At 33.6% G+C, this 22,468-nt stretch overlaps 1 protein-coding gene across 1 annotated transcript in view; it reads right to left on the reverse strand.

The window, feature by feature from the left end:
• The window catches only part of MAGI2 (membrane associated guanylate kinase, WW and PDZ domain containing 2), a 1,506,415-nt gene that overhangs the window by 824,841 nt on the left and 659,106 nt on the right, over window positions 1–22,468 (reverse strand).

Here is a 22,468-nt window from a genome sequence, read left to right on the forward strand (position 1 = left end):
CCCTTGGCCTCAGACATAAGTTGTAGTTTTAAAATCCATTATCAGTATCGTCCTTTACCCTTGGGTCTGATTTGCCTCAGTCCTAACCAGATCCTCTTCATTCATATCTCTAATCAAAGTCTGAATTCTTTTCTGGCTCTTTCAACAGTTGCCATATGAGGTAACACTGACATTCATAGCTGCCAAGTTCTAGCTTCGAGTCTCATGTGTCACACAGGTACCAAAGTTCCAGAGACTGACCAGTTTATACACAGGAGCTCAGCATCTCAGGATTTAGAGATAACCATTACAACTCAGGAATAGATGTGACTGATGTAAGAGCTTACAATCTAGGGACCATTACAATAAGTATTTCCCTGATAAGCTATGCTCTAAGATTTAGTTCTTAGAGTTTACACATTATAGTTAGTCCATATTAGTGAGACATTATAATGTTTGTCCTCTCATTTCTGGCGTGCTTCACTCAAAATGCTGTATTCAAGATCCATTCACCTAGTTGCATGTCTGACAGCTTCATTTCTTCTTGTAGCCGCTCAATATTCTACTGTATGCATACACCATTCTGTTCATCAGTCAATGTACTCTTAGGTCACCTCCGTCTATTGCAAATAGTGAATACTGCCACCATATATACTGGTGCGTAAATGTCCATTCATGTCCCTGCTTTCCAATCTTCCAAGTATAAACCTCATACTGAGGTTGCAGGACCTTGAAGTCCTCCCATACCTGGCTTCTTGTGGGACCACCATACTGTCCTCTAGATAGGCTAAACCATTCTACTTCCCCACCAACAGTGGTTACATACATCTCTCTCTCCAAGTTCTCTCCAGCATTTGTGTCCCTCTGTTTACTTTTCCCTGCAATTTTATAGGGATATATTCAAATACCATACAATCATCCACTGTGTATAATCAATTGTTCACAGTATCATCATATGGTTGTGCATTCGTCACCACAATTAGCACTTACACATGTTCATTACAAAAAAAAAAAAAAAAAAAAAAAGAATTGAAACAAAAGAATAATACAGAGGATAAAAGGGAAAGCAAAAATAAAATAAAATACAGCAATAAGGTCAGTCAACACCACCACTACCAAGAATCCTATACCCCTCCCCTATACCCGTCCCTCCCAGACATTCAGCTTTGATGTATTGCCCCTGTCACATTTAATGGGAGCATACTACATTGTTAACCCCAGACTCCAGTTGCAGTGGTTATGTTCTTTCCCCTAATACCATCCCCTTTTCAACATTATACCTTCATATTTTGGTTTTATTTTTAACATTCAGTTTTATTTTGTATTTGCATATAAAATGATATTATAAAGTTGCTCTGCAGCTGATACATGAAACTGATTCTATCATGCCTTGCCAGTAGTACCTTAAGCTATTTTCCTAATGAGAACAATGAATTCATATCCATATTTCCTTGCTCAGTCTTTGTGATTAACAGTACACATTTTCAAGATGACTGACTGGAGTTTGTAGTTCAAGCTGAAGCAACTAAGGAAAGTAAAACTATCTACTCATGAATGACTTTATCTAATTGAAGGGACTAAAGTTACCAGACATATTTAAAGAAATAAAAATATACAAATGATTGATGAGAATGTAGTTTCATAGAAGCTATGGAACATATTTCAACTTATCTATGGGGTTCAATCATTTTAGTTTTCAAGAACCTTGATAGTTGACAATATATGATCATATTTGGGTAATGCATTGCATGGATGGCTAAGAAAAAAAAAAGAATATATTTCTGATTATTTGCTTGTGATTTGGCAAGAGATTTAGGCACTGGGAATAATAATACCAAAACAGATACTTTCCAGCAACAAGAATGTTAATGGTCTTATTTATAAACAAGAACATAGCAAATTGAATTATTTCAATAATCAGAAGGCAGGCACGTCATGTCTGCATATAAGCAATGCTAAATTTGGTATTCCCTAGGAGGGCCAAAATGAATGACCTGAGAGAGCTTCAGAAGTAGATTTAAAATTAAGCTTGCAGTTGGTCTTTCACTACTGAAAATGACACGTTTTGATACTCAGATGGGAGGAAAAAGCTTTGAAGCCATCACCTATCCCCAAACCATTATTTTAACTTAGAGAGTTCTTGACGATGCACTGTGTACCAACCATCCAAAGTCACGTGTGACTGTTTCTATGTGAAAGGAGAGGGGTTTTAGGAACAAATGAGTAAAACACTTTGATAGAAATTAACTTGAGTAATTAATAAGAATTATTTTAGCAGTGCACAGGGATTATTTCACCTAAAAGTGGTCAATGTGGTTTCCTTTCTAACATATCATGTGCTAGTCATTTAGAATAGTTCAAGAGCAAAGCAAGAACATCAATGTTTTTAAGCTAGAATTTATCAAGCATTTTCTATGTGCCAGGTTCTGAGATCAGCACATTTTATTGAATGATTTTATTTATTACTAATAATCTCATGAGGTAGATACCACTATTACTACCCACCCCCATTTTAGAAATTATTACTTACCATTGAACTTGTTTATGCACATATTTCACTGGTCATCTAATAAACAGCATGCGCTATAATAGGCACAGAGGAAATGAGATATATGAAGAATGAACTCTGCCTAATATAATTGAGCACTTCATTTTACTACATTCTGTATGATCCACCAAAACTTTCTGTTCCTCTAGCTCCATGAAGAGCTTTCCTTTCTCAAGCTTTTGTACAAACTTTTCTCTCCTTTGCTATGCTCTTTTCTCTACTCTTCTCCAGGCTTCCATACCTAGTCATAACTTAAATATCATTTCCTCAAAGAGATTTTCCTTGATCCCATCAATCTAATTTAAGTTCCTCAGGTTAACCTCTCTCAGAGTCCTCTTCATTCTCCTTCATCCAACTTAAGACTTTTTATAACTATGTACTTACAAGCATTTGTTTAATGCATGTCTTCCCAAGTTGACTATAAGCTCCTTGCAGGCAAAACCACATCATTTAGGTTCTTATAAGCAAAGTTTAAGGGTTTGCATTTTGTTCTAAGTGCAAAGAGAAGACATCCCAGGGTTCTAACAGGACAACAAGATGTTCCATTCATGCACGTTTTCTAAATGTGCTTATCATACATACATATAGCTACACAGAACAGATAATCTTCAATTTACATATGGCATTTAAAGATATATTCCTCTCTTGCTCTAGATCAAACACTACCAAACTGATCAGTCAAAATAAGGTTTCACTAACAGATGTCAGGAATTCTAGATATGTTCAATGTTAAGTGTTAATTGCTTTTAATAGCAGGCCAGGAAAAGAGTATTAAATGCAACGTATCCAGGACTGACATAATTAAGGGAGGAAAAAAATATCAAAGCCATAAAAATACTTTGATGTTGTATGAAATTCAGGCTCCAAAAAATGTAATATTGATGGATTATAGGCTTTACAAAGTTTTTCATTCACAGTTAAAGCCAAACTGAAAAATCAAATCATTAAGGTCAGAAAAATCTGGAGGCTTGCATTTTTTTTTCTATGTACAAAGTATTTTAAAGCATCCTTTAAGCGAGCAGTTCTTTTGTCATCAGATCTCTGCTTAGTGAACTGATTTCCTGTTTAGAGACTGAACCAAAGAGAAGTTAAATTTGATTTGAAAAATGTCATTAATAAAACATCAGGAAAAGGGAAATGCTGAAGCATGTGTTGAATAATATTTATGACTTATATTTATGTATGTGATTCATATACTTGAAAGCAAATTCAACCCAACTGAAAAAAGGAAATTATTTTATGTGTGACCAAAAATTTACACAAAATTGGCAGGTATTTATAAAACTCTGGACTATTCCTCAAGTTTGTCATCAAGAAACAAAGTCTAGTTAATAAAAAATGACAAACCATTTAATGTTAAAATTATAATAGCTGAGACATGGAATAAGAAAGTCATGCTTGCATCAAACTTCAGTTATGTCATAAATATGTAACCAATTTCAAATTGCAGATTGAAATGAAATTGTATAAATTATGCTCAGGCATTATGTTAAGTTCAAGAATTTTTGAATTCTATTGGATAGAATTACCATTTCATATACATATTGCATTCCTCATTTCATGCAGAACTCTTTCTAATAATAACCAATTGACTCTCTTAACAGCGAAGTATTAAATCCATTATTTAGTTGAACAAATGTAGATAGATAAGTACCATTTTCCAATAATTTCAGTAAATCTGATTCAGTGTTAGTATTGACTGGAAATGACATCTAATTGGAAAAAAATGCATCAACTTTTCTTTACCCTTTGGTTTAATAGTATAAACGGGTTTAAAATAACGTATTGTAATATCATAGAAACACATTAAAATGATCAAGAATTAGGAAAATGTTCTAAAGCAGGTTATGCTAATTTCTAGCTGCGTGACCTTAGTTAAGTTTCTTTGTATATAGAGCTACAGTTTCAATGAGGATTAAGAGAAATAAAGCATTTGAATTACTTAGGACAATGTCTGGTATATAACAAGTGTTTAATAATAAGTGTTAGTCATAATGCTATTATTGTTATTATTGTTGTTAAATACTCAGTTCAATGCTGCCTAGAATCAAAGTATTAGACAAAAAGACCTCCTAGTTATTGTCAATGGGACAATCACATGACAACATGAAAGTTTATATTTGCTTTGTGTTTTATTATGGGCCAATTTTACTTTGTGATATTCATGATGGTCACTTTTTAGAATGTAAGAGGACTGGGAAATATTAGAGTAAAGAACCATTACAAAAAAAAAAAAGAATAAACTAGACAAACCATGTAGAAATAAATATTGCTGCAATTCATATGTGGTACATGTGTTTATTGTGTCTCTCTGATGATGTGAATAAGCTTATTGAAACCAGGGGAGAGTCAGCTACCCCAGTGGTTCTCAAATATTTTGGTTTCCAGACTCCTTTGCACTTTTATTAATTGTTGAAGACAACTAAGAGCTCTTGTTTACGCAGGTTATAGCTATTGATATTTACCATATTGGATATTAAAACTAAGAAAAACAAAATGTATTTGTTAATTCGTTAAAAATAATAGTTATAATCCCACTGGCTGTTAACATAAATGACATAGTTTATGAAAATAGCCACATTTTCCAAAACTAAAAAATAAATTTACTATGATGAGTGTCACTGTTTTAGTTTTGCATATCTCTTGAATGTCTGTGTTAATAGAAGATACCTGGTGGTCACTTTCAAGGAGAAGGACCAATTCAGCTGGAACTTTATGGCCTAGAATAATTTAAGATTATGAGGGGTAGGAAAGTAGATCAGAAAAAATGACAGACTATGAAAATTAAGGGGAGTAGGAAAAAACATTGCACGAGGGATACACTAAGGAAATTGACTTGATGGAAACTAAAAGGTTATGTGGTGAGTGAAGGAAAATTAATTCAGATAGGCATGGTGGATCATGCAGTCCTTTGGTATCAGTGGTGGGGTTGGGGGAGGACTTGCTTCCAGGTCGGTGGAGGAGTGTTGCCACTGCAGAGGTTATTCACCTGGAGAGGGGATCAGGAGCCTTGATGTGATAAAGCTTTGTGACCGTAACATTCAATCAGCAACATGCTGGTATCTTTTTCTCAGTCCATGAACTTTATCCCTGTCAGAAGCACAGTCAGTGCCTACCTCTTATTAAATGGGGCACAACATGCTTGTATGCCTTAAAGAATGATGCCTCTCAACCACAAATGCCTTAAACAGATAAAGTATAATTTAATATTTACGGTGAAAATACAAAAATATGTTTTTGTTGGGGGGAGTGGGAGGGATTTCAGTCTATCCACTTAAAATTTAGTACTAGATCTGCTCATTTTACTGACTCAAAGTCTTATACTCTTCAGAATATACACAGTTCATACAAATATATGCTCCATGAATGAAACGACATTCAGCAGTCATCTTAGCATTTGGTAGATGATCTATTTCAACACTATAGTTGAGCAACCCAGAAAATGTAATGTTGGGTGGAACGCTTAATCTCTACTCCACTTATAGACTCCAAAAACATTTATATGTTTTTTAGAAGAAACCACAATGAGAATCAACCAACAGCAATTTCCAGAATAATCATGTGAGACAGGCTCTAGGATATTTGACTTAGTCAAACAGATTGGTTGGCACAGTTTCAGAAATGTGTTTTTCAATTTAAAGAGTAAGAAATATTCTGAGATTTCAGGGAGTACAAGTAGAAAAATAATTGGTAAAGTACTCCTAAGTCTTAATTCCTAAATCTTAATTACTCCATGTTTCTTGTGAAGTTCAGTGGTTTACTTACCCGAAATCTCTTAGTTCAAGTACATTGCAAAACATAAATCATAGAGATTTTCCCTCAGTTTTTCAAGATAAAGGAGAATTGAAGATTCCGTGAAGCTTCTCTAAGTGACATAGTTAACTTTTTTTTTTTAAAGAAAGGCTGGATAATGGAATTGATAAACTGTTTTCCTGAGATGTTACAGAAAATTTCTCCTCACATAACTATTCCAAGTTTAGGTGTTTAGAAGTATAGGATTCTTTTCAAATATTGGGAATATTTCTGTGAGAAGTCAATTTTAAAATGCTCAGGAAGGAAGATTATATTGTTGGTCATATTCTACCCTGGAGACTGTACACCAACTTTCTCTACTCCAGAACATCTACAATCAATATCTATATATTAGGTTAAAAAATTTCGATTTCAAAAAATTGACTGCAAAACTTAAGAACTTAAAAATGGCTCTTACTGAGCCAGATTTCACCAGCTGGTTGTCCCATTATTATGAACTAAGCCCTCTTACATTATTAGAATACCATTTATACATAGCAGCAGTGATAATATTAACAGTGATAAACGAAGTTTTACTTTTTTTTTCCTAAAGAAGTATTTAATAATGAACTGTGCATTTTAAAAACATCAAAATGGTCTAGAATGGGAAAATTGGACTCAGAGTTCTTTATGCTCCTTATCATTCTGGATAAAGATAACATAACCCCCTATTAAATTTTAGTGCTAACCTTTTTCTTATTAACAACAAACTCACCTTTATCTATAACAAAATGTAAAGAATTGCCTTTTTGTTTCTTTCCATTCATTAAACTCACAGTAAAGTCATGTTAAAGTTTAACCAGTGAACAATAAATAGTAATTTCTTAATAAGTTAAAGATATGCTGGTTGCACTCACTAAGTTTTAACTTTCAGAAACTTAAATTCACTAAAGTGTTCCTAGACCAGGGAAGTCCTAAAACCCAGAGGCAACAGCCTGTTTAAGATCAACTATCAGATGCAGTCCCCTTCCCCATACTGTCGACACCCCCTTTCAATATGAACAAGTTAGGGTGCTCACTGCCTAGACACCCCTGAAGATGGAGAAAGAGATTAAGTGAGAGGAAGGAGTAGCAACAAACAAGATAAGATTGAACAAAGGTCTATGAATACTGAAACTTTATATAATTATATATATATATATATTTTTGGAAGCTGGGGTGTTAGAATGGCTGGAAGGAGATAAATGGCATGGTGGAACTGTAGCCTATAGCATCTCTTGGGATTTGCTCTATAGCTGCTCATTGAATTGTGCCTTGAAGGTCGTCACCTTTCTGTATATACCCTATATTTCATAACAAGAAAAGAACTGAAATTGTGGAAGTGTAACCCATAACAAGTTATGAAATTACTTATATGACTGCTTGTTGAGCTGTACATTGAGACATGACACCTTTCTGTATGTATGTTATATTTTACAATAATGGAAATAGCTGAAGTTGTGGAACTGTGACCCAAGACATTCTTTGAGATTTGCTAACTACTTGTGAAATTGTACATTGAAAGTTATTACTGTTATGTACTTATGTTAAAGTTCACAATAAAAAATGGAAAAAAAAAGAAAATTTTAAAAATATATATGCTGGTAATAATAAATGACAATTAAGAGGATTTAAGAATGATGTCACTGATTTTTTCCAAAACATATTTCAAATTATAAGATATAAAAATAAATGACAACTTCTAAATAAACTTTATATTAGTACTCTTTCCTTTTTGTTTTTTATGGATGTAGCAAATATGTGAAAATCTTTCTGTACTTCATTTTTTAAAGTTGTCTTTATTATCAGTTAATGCGCTGGAAATCCACAAGTCCAAAGCATTTAGAGGTTGATTATTTTAAAAATTAATGTCAAATACTGAATAACTTGAAAAACTTTGAAATTAAAAAATAGCAATCTGCTTAATTAAGTCCCTCAGTTTTATAGGAAATTGAATAAATCTTGCCAGATTCTAAATTATCGATGTGTTGAATTTATTCTAATGGAAACCAAAAATTATATATAAAGAACTGAACTTAGAAAAAAAAATCAATATGCTGCTGTGAGTAAAGAGAAAAAGCTGCTTTTGTATTTTATATTTTGAACACCGAGGAGAATATTCACCAGGCTAGAAAGTGATAAAAGTTTTTATAACATATAATGAATAAACTCTTAAGTTGTATGATTGACAAGTATATTCAAATATATAATAATTTTTAAAACTTGTATCCAAAATCTAGCAATTCAAGTAAATCTTCATTATAAGTGTGAAAACACTTTTTTGTTAGCATCTGAAAAATCATGTATTCTCACTCATTATAAAGGGCACTGATTCATTTCCCATATTATAAAGATTAAAAAGAAAGTTTTTTCCTTCATTTTCATTATATAAGGTGTTTTCTAGCTTCTCTATTAACATGTAAAAACAAAGGAAATGAAGAACTAAAGTTTTCCTTCATGTAACTAGTTGCATAGTTGCATAGTTTAGGGTAGTCCAAATCTGGCCTGTGGCCTGTTTTTGCATGACCTCGGGAGCTGAGAATGAATTTTACATTTGTAAAGGGTTGTATGGTGAGCTGATGTATTAGGGTTCTCCAAGAAAAACAGAAACGCTATTATTTTAAGGAATAGGCTTATGCAATTGCAGAGTCTGGTAAGTCTGAAATTCGTAGGGTAGGCAAAATTTCTTCCTCTGGAAACCTCAGTTCTTTGCTCTTCAAGACTTAAACTGATTGAATGAGGCCCATTCACATTATCCATGGTAATCTGCTTTACTTAAATTCAACTGACTGTATGTGGTAATCACATCTGCAAAATACCTTCACAGCAACATTTAGGCCAGTGTCTGACCAAACAATTTAACACTATAACCTAGCCAAACCAACACATAAAATTATGCGTCATAAAATGATGCCCCCTTCCCACCCAAAAGTGCTCAGGTCTGAATCCCCAGAACCTGTGGATAAACATGGAAAAGGGACTTTGCAGGTGTGATTAGTTTAATTCATAATTAAAATTCTCAGCAAGCTGGGAATGGAAGGGAACTTCCACAGCTGATAAGAGGCAGCTGCAGTAGACCTGAGATGAGAGATTATCCTGGGTTATCTGGATGGACTTATTCTGATCACATAGGTCCTTAAAAGTGGAGAAACTTTCCAGGTTATGGTCAGAGTGAGATACGAGGATGGAAGCAGGGTCAAGTTGATGCTGCTTTGCTTGCTTTGAAGGTGGAGGAAGGGGGCCATGAACCAAAGAATGTGGGCAGCCTTTAGAAATGGGAAAAGGCAAGGAAACAAATTCTCCCCTAGAACCTACAAAAAGGAGTGCCACTTTGCTGACAACTGTAAGATAATAAATTTGCATATCAAATTGTGGTAATTTGTTAACAGCAGCAATAAAAACTAATACAGATTGAAAAAAAAGCTAATAATATGCGACAGAAAGCATCTATAACTGCAAAGCCTAAAATATTTATTATCTGGACCTTTACAACTCCCTGGTTTAAGGAATGATGCTTCTTTTCCTGGGGTTTTCAGATACAGAACCTCTATATAAATGTTTTGCTTTCATTTTTAGCAGGAATAACAAAACCAGACTAATATGGCAGCATGTGACTATGGGTCCATGTGGTATATTGGGCTAACATTTTGTTGTTGTTGTCAACTGGTAATTTATTGCAAAATAAAATTGGTATACTTGATGCTTTCCAGTAGTGACTGTTCTATCTGTACTCTATCAGGTATTGCTGGGTGGGTATCACCTAAAGATGAACAAATCCTCTTTGAAATTTGTATCTCGTAATATGGTTGAAACTAAGCTGTTAGCACTTTTGTTACATTGCTTTTTGTAAACAAACTAAAACAAAAGCTTCAAAAAATGGAATATCTAGGCATATTTCTAAAAAGCACAGGATCTGTACGCTGACAACCACTAAATGCTGATGACGGAAATCAAAGAAGACCTAAATAAATGGAGATCCCTCTGTGCTCTTGGATTGGAAGACCCACCGTTGTTAATATTAATTCTCCCTAAATTTGTGTACAGATTTAGTGCCATTCCAAATAAAATTCCATCAGGATTTTTTTGTAGATATAGGCAAGCTAATTCTAAAATTTATATAAAAAGCAAAGGAACTAGAATAGCCAAAGCAATTTTGTAAAATAATACATTTAGAATAATCATACTAACCTATTTTAAGACTTACTATAAAGCTACAGTAATTAAGACAGTATGGTATGGGTGAAGGGATAGGTACATAGGTCAATAGAAATAAACCCATACAAATATGGCCATTTGATTTTTGACAAAGGTGGAAAGGCAATTAGGTGGAGAGAGAGGAAAGTCTTTTCAACAAACAATGTTGGGACAAATAGATATCTATATGGAAAAAAAAAAAGAAAAAGAAAAAAAAAGAATCTCAGCCTAAACCTCACATCACATATAAAAACTTAACTCCCTGGATCACAGATCTAAATGAAAAACTATAAAACATTTAGAAAAAAAATACAGGAGTAATGATCTGTGAAAGATGCTGTTAAGAGAATGAAAAGACAAGCTATAGACTGGGAGAAAATATTTGCAAATCATGTATCAGAGAAAACACCTGTATGTAGAATATAAAAAGAAATCACAAAACTCAAAAGTAAGAAAAAATAACCTAATTTAAAAATAGGGAAAAGACTTTAAAAGACCCTTTACCAAAGAAGATATATGGAAGGCAAATAATCACATAAAATAATGTTTAATATCATTAGCCATTAGGGAAATGTAAATTAAAATTATGATGATATACACTACACACTTTTAAGAAGTCATGACATTACCAAGTGCTGGTGAGGGTGTGAAGCATCTGGAACTCATACATTGCTGTGGGGAGTGCAAAATAATAAAGCCCCCCTGAAAACATTTTGGCAACTTTTTTATAAAGTCAAGCATTCACTTACTATATCATTGAGCAACATCACTCCTATGTTTTTATCCTAGAGAAATGAAAACTTATGTTCACACAAAAAATCATATGCAAATATTTATAGCCCAAATTGAAAGCAACTTAAATTTCCTTCAGTGGATGAAGAGGTTAAAAAAACAAAACAAAACTCTGGTACATGTGCTATATCTATACAATGGAATGTTACTCACTACTAAAAAGGAACAACCTATTGATATACATAACTTAGAGGAATCCAAAAGGCATTGTATTGAGTAAAAGAACCTAGTCTGGGAGGTTACATACTGTATGATTCCACTTTTATGACTTTCAAAATGAGAAACCATAGTGATGGAAAACAAACAGATCAGTGGTTGCCAGGGATTAAGGCTAAGGGCAGTGGCTGACCATAAAGTGATAGCATGAGAGTGTTTGGGGAGGTAATGCAACTGTTCTGTATCCTGATAATGGTGATGATTACATGAATCTACACATGTGATAAAATTCATACAATTTTACACCAAAATGTTAATTTTTATATATTTGAAATTAAATAATAATATTTAAAAATACTTTCAAAAAGCATGGTCTAACATCCCTTGGGATGATGGAAGTTTCATGTTTGGAAACCTTCCAGTCTTTGCTCTACGTGTACCTTCATTGGCTCTAATTTGTATATTTTTGCCATAATAAAACTATAATTAAAAAGAAAAATACAAAAAAAAAAATAAAACCACCATGGTCTAGAAGGCAAAATGAAAGGTCATTTGAATAAAGAAGTGAGGAAGTTGAGGCACTAGTTACTGACATTAATTATACCACAAAGCTATATAATTTACATTCTTTGCAAAAGCCTAGAATCTATTCACTCATTTGTTTTGGCATCAGAAATACCATCAGACACTATATACAACAATTTTCATCACTGCTGGAAATTAAGAGTACATTTGTGAATATGCCCATACTGGGGAAAAAACGATACAGTGACTAAAGCTCAATGACTATGAAGACAGGATGAGCTCCCAGAATTAGTATCAATTAAGAAAGACAAGAACTAAGATCTATACAGTATTTTATCTTGACATATCAGAGGGGGTTGGCTGTGTGACATGATTCACTGACATACAAACTGTGTGCTCCTTGGATATAGCACTGTATGTTCAGTTTGTAAGCACTAAAAGTAAACAAACAAATTTCAATTGCATTATATTCTTTTGTTATGATTCTGCAGCAACTTGGTTTAGAAGACCAAATCTACACCCATATCAACCACTTACTGAGTAACTTAGGCTAAGTCTTTTGAAAGTTATTTTTTTAATCAGAAAAATAAAAATAATAATGCCTAACTTATCTACCTCAGAAAGTAGGTTTCATTACTCAGCTGGGTAAATTTACATTAAATCACTTTAAAATTGTAAAAAGATCACTGTTATTTCCAATGCAAAATGAGGTACAGAATTTAGTGTGTGTATGTGTGCGTGCGCACAACCTGCTGAAATTTAAGGATACTCCTATCCAAAGCCCCAAAGAGCACATAAGAATCTTCCCTCACCAGGAATTTTCCATGTAATTTTTTAAAACTCATTTTTCAGTATTGTCTGGTTGGTTCTTTCCTTATAAATTGAAGACTTCAGAGGTAGTTTCTCCTAGTCATCAGATACCTATGGCTAAATGTCTTGAAAGGGTGTCTGACTATAAACAGTGATTTGGATGGTCAATACTTTTGTACTTCAAGGAGCTGTTCATCTACATGCATGTCTTACAGAGGCAATTTTAAGGCATTGAGCTACTGAGCTAATGGGACTACTGAAAATGATAATTTAATGTGAAAGGATTTTAAAATCTTTTATTTTTCTCTTAAGAAGGTCCATATCATTGACATAGCTGGTTATGATAATATTATGGCTAATGAACCACGTTTGTGGAATGACTTCGCCAAACAGAAGCATACACCTGAGAGGCTCTCATGAAAATTAAGGGTTTATTTCCAAATGGCTTTTCACTGTGCTGTAAAGTACAGCAACTGTTGGATCCAGGGCCATCTTGGTATTTTCATAAATCTGCATTGTTTTCATTTTCTGAACTGTCATTAATACTCACAGTGAAATCAGGAACAAATCAGTGAACAGCTCTCTGCCAAGCTTTGTTTCTGGAAGTTTATTAGTAAGTCCAGTCCTTGTTAGATGTTCTAACTATATATCATATAGCAAAGAATGGAGGCTTCTACTTGAAATTTTATTTTATTTTTTTATGGAACGGAATTCCACTAATTGTATTCCACTGAGGAATGAATTCCAACGTGCAAATGGCTGTCTTACTCTTGGCTTCTCATATTCTGTTTTCATTGAGGGTTCAGTAAGGGCAACTGAATTTAAATGCTGTTATTTCTGATTGTGAACTGCTGAAAAGGCCACTTAGAGGGAATGACTAAGACACGGTTGAAATATTTTTTACTTATATTATTTATGTGAGTGGAAGACCTAGAAGTTAAAGGATTAAATAAAGTGATTTGACCTCATTTATTCTGATCAGATTATATTGTCAACCCCAATTCTATTTTCCTCATATCACAAAAATTACTTTTGAAGTAAGAAAAAGAGAAAGTACTTTCTTTGGTATGTGTGTGCCTGTGTGTATCTCCATATCATTGATGTAGTTGATTATGATAGACTATAGATCTTCCTTTATTGGGCAAGTTACAACAGCATCACCCTGTTCCTTACTAGAGAATGTGTCTTTGATCTCTCTGCTTACCTTTCTTTAAATCGTACTCTTTCATGGTTATTAGTCCTAAAGACACCTTCTTGGAAGTTTAGTTACAGAAAACCTCAGGCTGAGAAATGACATGTTTTCATTATATATGGAGGTACTGTTATGCAGCTTACATCTGCTCCTTAGAGCATTAAAAATTTTTAATCCTCAACTTAGTTTCACATGGTTCAGGATAAATAGAGATAGACAGACAGACAGATGGGTAATGCAAACATGGTAAAATGTGTTCATGGCTCTTCAAACTAGATGTGGTTATTCACGGTATTATTTGCTCAGTTTTTCTGTACATGTGAAATATTTCATAATAGAGGTTTGGGGAAAAATTCATCTTTGGATTAAGTCAGGCCACCAGAGACCTGCAAAACCAGACCACATTGTTTTGGACTCTTTCAGAATTGATTGTATGTTGTATAAACTGTTGACTGCATTCATTGTAGGGATATAGAAAATAATCTTCTACATTACAGAGTGCTCCTTTCATGAGGACTCATGGGAGAAATTTTTCACAGGTCAGAGAATCAAGAAACATCTCTCTTTTTTTAATCTTTTGGACATTGTGACTCATAACTGTATTTGTCTCCTTCATTGCTTTGGTGGTTAAGAAGTTCAGAGTCAGATTTACAACCTACTACCAGCATTTGACAGTGTGTTAAGAGCACAAAATTTATATCTTAACCTTTTTCTAGATTTATCTATTTTCTTTATGTTCCATACCCCTATTTCCCTCATTTGTTTATTTTTAAACTATTGTAATCATGCACTTTTTTAGAGATATAAAATCTTTTTAAAATTATAAAATCTTTTTAAAATTGAGACATATTAGAAATAATTTTTGAAGATTTGTGTATGTGGTAGTGTGTGTATGTAACAGAGAGACAGAGAAAGAATTGGTTTGAGTCGTGTGTACCATTTCTTGACTTCATTTTCATCCCTAGACTATCCAGTGCATATATGGTTACCATGAAAATCTCAGAAAGTTCCAACTGTTTCCAGTTCCTGTCCCCATTAACCAAAACCTGAAAGATCTTCCATCATCTAAATGAGCACTTGCTCTATATACAAAATTTTACTGGGCTTTGTGGTAACAAGAACTGACCATATAGATACGTAGGCCATGGCTGCACAGACTCCACAGTAGAATTATTACATCAAAAGATAAACAAGTAGAGAATAAATATAAAGTAACATATGGGTCCAGTGCTTCTGTAAGCTCTAAAGGGATGTGGAATAGTCAGATAGGAAGTCTGTATACGTGAAGAAATGGTGGAACTGGGGTGATGCTAATATGGGCAGTGGCAGGCAAGGCTTTCTCAAGAAAGTTCTGCACCTCTACTTTATTATGTACATTGTGACTCTAAATATATGAGGAATGGGTGAAATAGTGAGCAAAGACAGAGAAAAATAAGCACAATTACAAGGAAGGAAACTAATTACTAAAGGTTTATTCCACTGAATAATTAATTAGGCCAATTAATTCATGTTAAATAATAACAAAATATTCTGAAAACTGGTGAATACACTCCAGTCTTGGGAATAAGAATCTATAAAAGTTTTCTGTGGTACTATCTCACCAGTAGGATCTGTGGTGTGTAATATTTATATAATCAAAATATTTTAAACAATGTTAGAGACCAAAGCCATGTGAAAGTTATGGTATTCCTGACAGAAGTCAAGGGGTAGAGTTGAGCAGTGAGGGCAGGTGTGAGGTGATGTAGGGATACTAAATTTCTCTCCTAATACAATGAAAAGTCCAAAGGTATTAACCAAATTTCCTTTTCTAATATAGTGAAGAGTCTAAAGATACTGGAAAAAAGGCACAGAGTTGCAAACATCTAATTTAAAATTATAAATGTAACCAGTAGAGATGCCAATATAATATAAATTACAAAATTAGTAAAGGGGAGGGGAGGGTCGATGGGAGGAAGCTGAGTTTGATTTCCTCATTTTTATCTTTTATATATATGTTCTCCATGAATAAACCAAGAAAAAAACTATAAAGATGTTGTGGAATTATGTGAGCAACTACCAGAAGAAACAAAAAACCCAAAAATGACTAAAAGCAGCTTCTTCTGAGATGTGGAACTGTGGAGTAGGTAGACATTGAGGGGATGAGGCAAAGTTTTAATTTTCATATAATATCATGCTGTGTCATTAATTTTTTAATTATGTAGAGGAATTTCTTTATAATATAAATAAATAAATAGATGATCGCTAGATAGAAGGATAAATAGATAGATAGCATAACTATTGAAATGGAGCCTGGTGTTCAAAAAGCTTATAAAAATCTGGGGGTCAAGTAGGTCAGTTCCGACACGATTTCAAAATCCTTATCTAGTTTCCAGATAAGTCCATGAACATGTGCAGGAAGGGTGAATTGGACAAACACAGAGGAGAGAGTTTTGGTGTGACTTGGTTGCTGATTGTTATGGGAGGAATGAAAAACATCACAAACTTGAAAAGTTAGCCCTTGGGACATGGAAAGTTGGCAGTACCACTGAATATTCTAGAGATGGTAGAAAAATGTCACTTTTCTGAAGGGGAAATTATGCATTTATCTTTCAATTAAGATTTGGTTATAACAGAGGATTAAAATACAGGATTCATTCAAGAAACTGGAGGTCTAGATGCAAAGTATCAAAGATCGAATCTTGGGACAAAAGGGAAAAAAAAAACAATGAAAAGACCAAGGGACTCTGTACTCAGGTTAGATGTATTACCCTGGCTTCTAGGACAGAATGACGATGCAGCTTGACTCCCTTCTCAGAAATGCCTGGAGATAAAACATCCCCCAGCAGACAGGCAGACAGTGGCCTGCTGGCACATTCCTTCCTCTTTTGCCTTCAGCACATGTAAACATTCACGGGAGACTATTTGGCTAGGTATATACATTTATGGCACCTGGCCCACCCCCCTACTGCCCCCCTTCCCCCTTTGCCTGCTGCCATTCCTGTTCCCAGTGGGAAGGGAGCTGGGCCCCTCACCTATAGCACACAAGAGAGGAGAAATGTAGACCATCTCCCTGTGTTGGCTGTGGAGTGAAACCCACTGGCCATGGGGGACTGATGGTCACTAGTTAAGCTGACCTGGCTTTGTCTTTTCTCTATGTGAGTAAACATTGTTCCATCCAGTGCCTGTGTAAGTTGTGTCTTTCTTGGTGACCATGACAACTATACTGGAGTCGGTTGTCACCTCTTTTCTATACAACATGTGGAAGGACTTCTCCCCTGGAGGTGGTCATGGGAATCTCATTTCCCAGATAGAAGGCAAGGGATTTAAGGTGAAGTTATGATAGTCTACTTATTGTACTGAGAATTTTCTTTTTTTTCCCTATTTTTCCTGATTTTAAAAAGTAGAATACTACAGTAAACTTAACCAAATATTTTGTAAAGGAACATTAAGGGTTAACAGAAATGTAAAAACTAAACTTACCCCAGAAGAGTTCAAGAAAAACAACAAATAAAGAGGGTATGCTAGTCACCAAAGATCTTCCAGAACTGGTTCTCTAGTAGCAATTAAAGTTAAACTATTTCCTCTGTTTTCAGTGATAAATACTTCCAAATCAAGCAAAGAAATATTGGTGAATTGGTTTAAGACAATATCATTCATTTATTTTAGAAATGAGCTCATTTTTAAAGGGTCAATAATCCTATCGTTTATACCTAGGCTACAGAAATAAGAACAGTATAATAACCTATGATATTTCAAGATTTTTTTCTGAGAAGAAACAAATATAACTTGTTAAAATTTTTATTGGGACACAACTGAGGTCACCTCTATTTTACAGTTCTAGGAATAACATGTCATTTTACAATTAAGTTTTACTCAAATGTGATTACAATATTAATCAGAGGGAAAAAGGAGTATCTGATATTGCTAACCAGGATGATATTAAAAATAGTACTTGATTAAAATAAAAAAGAAGTATTGTTGCAGGATGTAGATTTTAGCTGTGAGGTCTTCATCCTGTTGGGTAACACCTCACCTCTGAACCTGCTTTCCTGTTATAAAATGAGGAGTGTACTATGAGATACTGTTATAAGTATTATTCATTCTGTCATTCAACAGATATTCATTAAGTGCCTATTGTGTGCCAGTGTTCAATGTATTGAAGATAAAACACTAAAGGAAATAGTCATTTTTCTCATAGACTGTACATTCTAGATAATAGCAAAAATAACAAAATGGACATTTAATTTAATAATGGGTCGATAAGTATGAGGAAAAAAAAAACATAGTAAGGGAATGGAGAATGATGTGTACTATTTTAGAAATGGAATTAATGAAAACTTAAGTGTTGAATGTAAAATGGAACTAAAAACTAGAGAAGCAATCATATTGTATTTACTACTCTTTTTGGTCAAGTTTAAAATACCTGCCATATTTTAATATTATAAGACAAATATTATAAACATTTATGTGAAAATAGTATGTATATAATGAAATATATAAAACCACTTACTTAAAATGTACTTAAATAAACAGCTTTTTTTCCCTTTAGTATCTAAAATTAATGTTAAGCAGTTATTCTGCCCATTTGGGAAGTCCACTTTATATCAATTCAATTAGAATAAAGTTAATCAAATACATCTTAGGTGTGCTACTCTCACTTTAAAATATTTAAACAAATTTTAAGTGTTAATCTGACAATGACAGCTTCAGAATAGATTGCTTTCATATGGCTGAGATGAAGGGAATTCTGTAGGCAATGCCATCACCTTTGTTTATTTATTTATTTATTTATTTTTATTGTGAATTTTAACATATATACATAACAATGATAACTTTCAAAGTACGATTTCACAAGTTATTAGAGAGCAAATTTCAAAGAATACCTTTATGTAAATTTGGAGTATTGAACAGTTCAGACGGAGAATGAAAGAAAATCATTTAGAGAGTCACAACATATATTCTAAGTTGGCTATACGTATAGACCATTGACATTTTATTTTTATAATTGATGAACATGTATCATGGGTAGAAATATTTTAAAAGAACTGACCATGAATTAAACAGTCGTTTCACTATTTGATAGTTGTTATTCTATCGTGACAGTATAACAAAGATCTAAAATTATAAGTTCCCATGGTTTTGCTTTAGCAGAAATAGACTAAATTTATTTAAGTTCCAGCCAGAATGGTTCCATTAAAGATGGCAAAGAAATGGTCTCAGTGAGATAAAAAGATCCAGAAAGTATGTTTGTAAAATCATTTTTACAAGGCTATACAAAGGTATCTATAAGCATAGAGCAATAGGATAGTAGTTTTCAACTGGTACTTTTTAGTTTTGTTATTTTTTTTATTGGAGACTTTGGGCAATATTATAGAAAAAATAATAATTTAAGTCATTATGGCTCTTTCAAGTACTTTAAAGAAAGCAGCAATTTTACTATTAAATTGTATATTTTCAAATTGTTTTTTGTTGTTGCTCTTCTAAAACTGGATTTTGCTTGTGTGGGTGGTGGTTTTTTTTTTTTCCCCCTGACTTCCTCAGTTTTTTCTCTATCCTCAACAGTTTTGCTTAACAGTTTAAAAAGACATTTTCCAAAGTTTCACAGACATATGCTCAATATATATAATTAACTTCTTTCCAGTAGTAAAATACAATGACAGTATAACGGTAGGTATACACTACCAAAAAGTTTTTCCCCTCCTACTGCCTGTTTTTTAGCAAGATAATACGCCTGAAGTATTCAGTGAACAAGAACAAAAGTGATTAAAATCAGAGATCTCATGATGAAGAATACAAATGCGAAGTCTCCTTAAACTTTGTGAGTCAAATAAGTTACAAGTTGCTTACTCAAGGCTGTAGAAAGTTAAAAGTATCTGGATGTTATCTGAATTATTTTCCAAATAGAGTTATTTCCAGCTACTATAAAAAGTGGGCATATCTCAAGTCAATATAAAATTTCGTTAGGGTTCACATTATTTATTATTGCAAATCCATGAAAAATATATGTAGTACCAAGGCAACCACCATTCCATTTTGAGAACAGGGGAGAGCAGGGTCATCTCACAAAATGTGACTCATTAATCAATATTTTATTTTAGTACTTAAATTGTAAAGTACTTAAATTTTAAAAGGTTACCTATCAACTTAAATGACCTTATTTTAAACAGATAAGTCCACGGCACTTAGGTTACTTCCTTGTAATTGTAGAATGGAACTGGTGTCCCTGGAGAAGGATGATTTAATTGGGATCAAAAGCAGTGGATTGCTAGTCTGTAAAAATCAGTTTGAAATATACCACTGCCTGTTACAGTAGCAAATTAAAGAAGTCATTTTTTAGGTGGCAAAGAGGTAGATGAAAGGAGAGAAGTAAAACAAAGGGACAGGAACTGTTAGATATCAAAGAAGAAATGTTTGTTGTTTCTGGAAAGAAAGTTAAAGCTTTCAGCATATCTCAAGAAAGTTGATAAAGTTTCATGTGGCAAATTAACTACCAAGTTCAATTAGTGCTCTTTCCAAATATTCATTGGTGCTGCCCAGTAGTTACCCAGAGTTACCACTATCGCCATTCTCTCTCGTATTTTGTACACACACACACGTTTAAAATGCATTTTAAATGCTGATTTAATATATAAAGACTAAATTCTCATTGAAATTTCTCAGAAGTTCTTTTTTCTTTCTAATATCATGTTAGATAAAAGGACTAAATTCAAGAGTATTCCTTCACATAAGGCCTTTGGTCACTGATAAACACATTTGAATAAAGAAAAACTGTGAGAAGTTCACACATCTTTCTTAAGGGTGACTGTGTAAAGAAATACCAAATAATACAATAAAATTACCTAAATTAGATATAAAAGCTATAATTAAAGAGAAGATAAAGGTAATTTGGGAGATTCAAGTAAATCATTGTCTTCTTTGACTCTTACACTAAGATTCAATCATACATGTGAACTGGGAAGTTCTCCTCTTCTAACTAGCTAGATCCCATCTATCCTTTGTGAAATATAATGTATGTATGTATTAGTCGATATTTACTGAAGACCTACTATCTATAAAGCTGTTGGTACCGTAGTTGTTCTCTACTCAACTGGAAAATGGGGATGAGTACCCAACAGATATGAAAAGTTATGCCTGCACAAAAACCTCCATGTGAATGTTTATGGCAGTTTTATTCATAATAGCCAAAACTTGAAGCAGTCAAAATGTCCTTCAATATGTGAATGAATAAACAAATATTGGTATATCCATAATGGAATGTTATTGAATGATAAAAAGAAATGTGCTTCAATCCATGAAAGGACAAGGATGAATCTTAAATGTATTTCAATTACTGAAAAAAGCCAGTCTGAAATGACCGTATAGTATATGATTTCAATTATATGAAATTCTGGAAAAAGCAAAACTACAGAAATGATTAAAAAATCAGTAGTTGTGGGGGCAGGGGATGGGAAGAGTTGAATAGGTGAAGCACAGGGGATTTTTAGCCAGTAATACTATTCTGTATGATACTGTAATGGTGGATACATGACGCTATATATTTGTCAAAGTCCATAGAATTTAACAACACAAACGTGAACCTTAATGTATGCAAATGTTAAAACGTCATTTAGGAATTGGGGTGATTCCAGGATGGGATATAGAATGTGACAAAGCAATCTATCTGCACTGACAGGGTTGGGGGAAAAGGTGCTGACCTGAATAACTTTTGAAATGAGTGGAGTCTATGACACTGAAGGCAAAAGAACTGTACATTAGCATTATATTCTAATTGATAAAGTTATATCCCATGGGAGTATGGGTTAACAATTAAGATACCACTACACATAATCCTAGAATTGAACAATTAAATAAATGGATGGTGGACAGTACGAGCCAAATTTCTTACTGTTGGGGCAGGAAGTTACAGACAAGCAAGGGGATGGGGCTAGAATAATCCATGTGGTAATGGTAAGAGAGTAAAAGATATCATCATGAACTCATGTTTAGTGTAATAGAGATACAGATAACATAGAAATATTTAAAGAATGTCACAGGCTAATACACACACATGTCTTTTCTTGCTCTGTCATCTGAGAGGGCTAGAAGCAATGGCACCCAGTAGTAACAAGCATACCTGGTTTCTAATACTATTCTCCAATAAAAGGAGCCTGAGCTCCTTAGAGAAATACTTGATTCTAGGACTATGGTTTTCCTTTATAAGATGAGCTGGAGCATGTTGTATTGCCAGAAAGTAAGGAAGTGCTAAACACACACACACATACACATACACACAAAATGATGGGAATATGTCAAAGAGATACAGGAGCCAGCTGAAGGAGGTTCCAGTGGCCAAAGCTGGAACAATCTGAGCAACAACATAAGTAAAATAGTATGAGTTTCTAACCCAAAATATAGAATAAATATCCATACTGATATAAATAAATGATTATATAAATAAATAAATGGAGACTAGACAACACTCCATATAGAAGAATTCCAAATAAATTGTGTGGATACTCTGCCTTCAAACAGGTGAAGCATAA

This window comes from Choloepus didactylus, chromosome 5, assembly GCF_015220235.1.
Source record: "Choloepus didactylus isolate mChoDid1 chromosome 5, mChoDid1.pri, whole genome shotgun sequence".
In the NCBI taxonomy this organism is placed as follows: domain Eukaryota; kingdom Metazoa; phylum Chordata; class Mammalia; order Pilosa; family Megalonychidae; genus Choloepus; species Choloepus didactylus.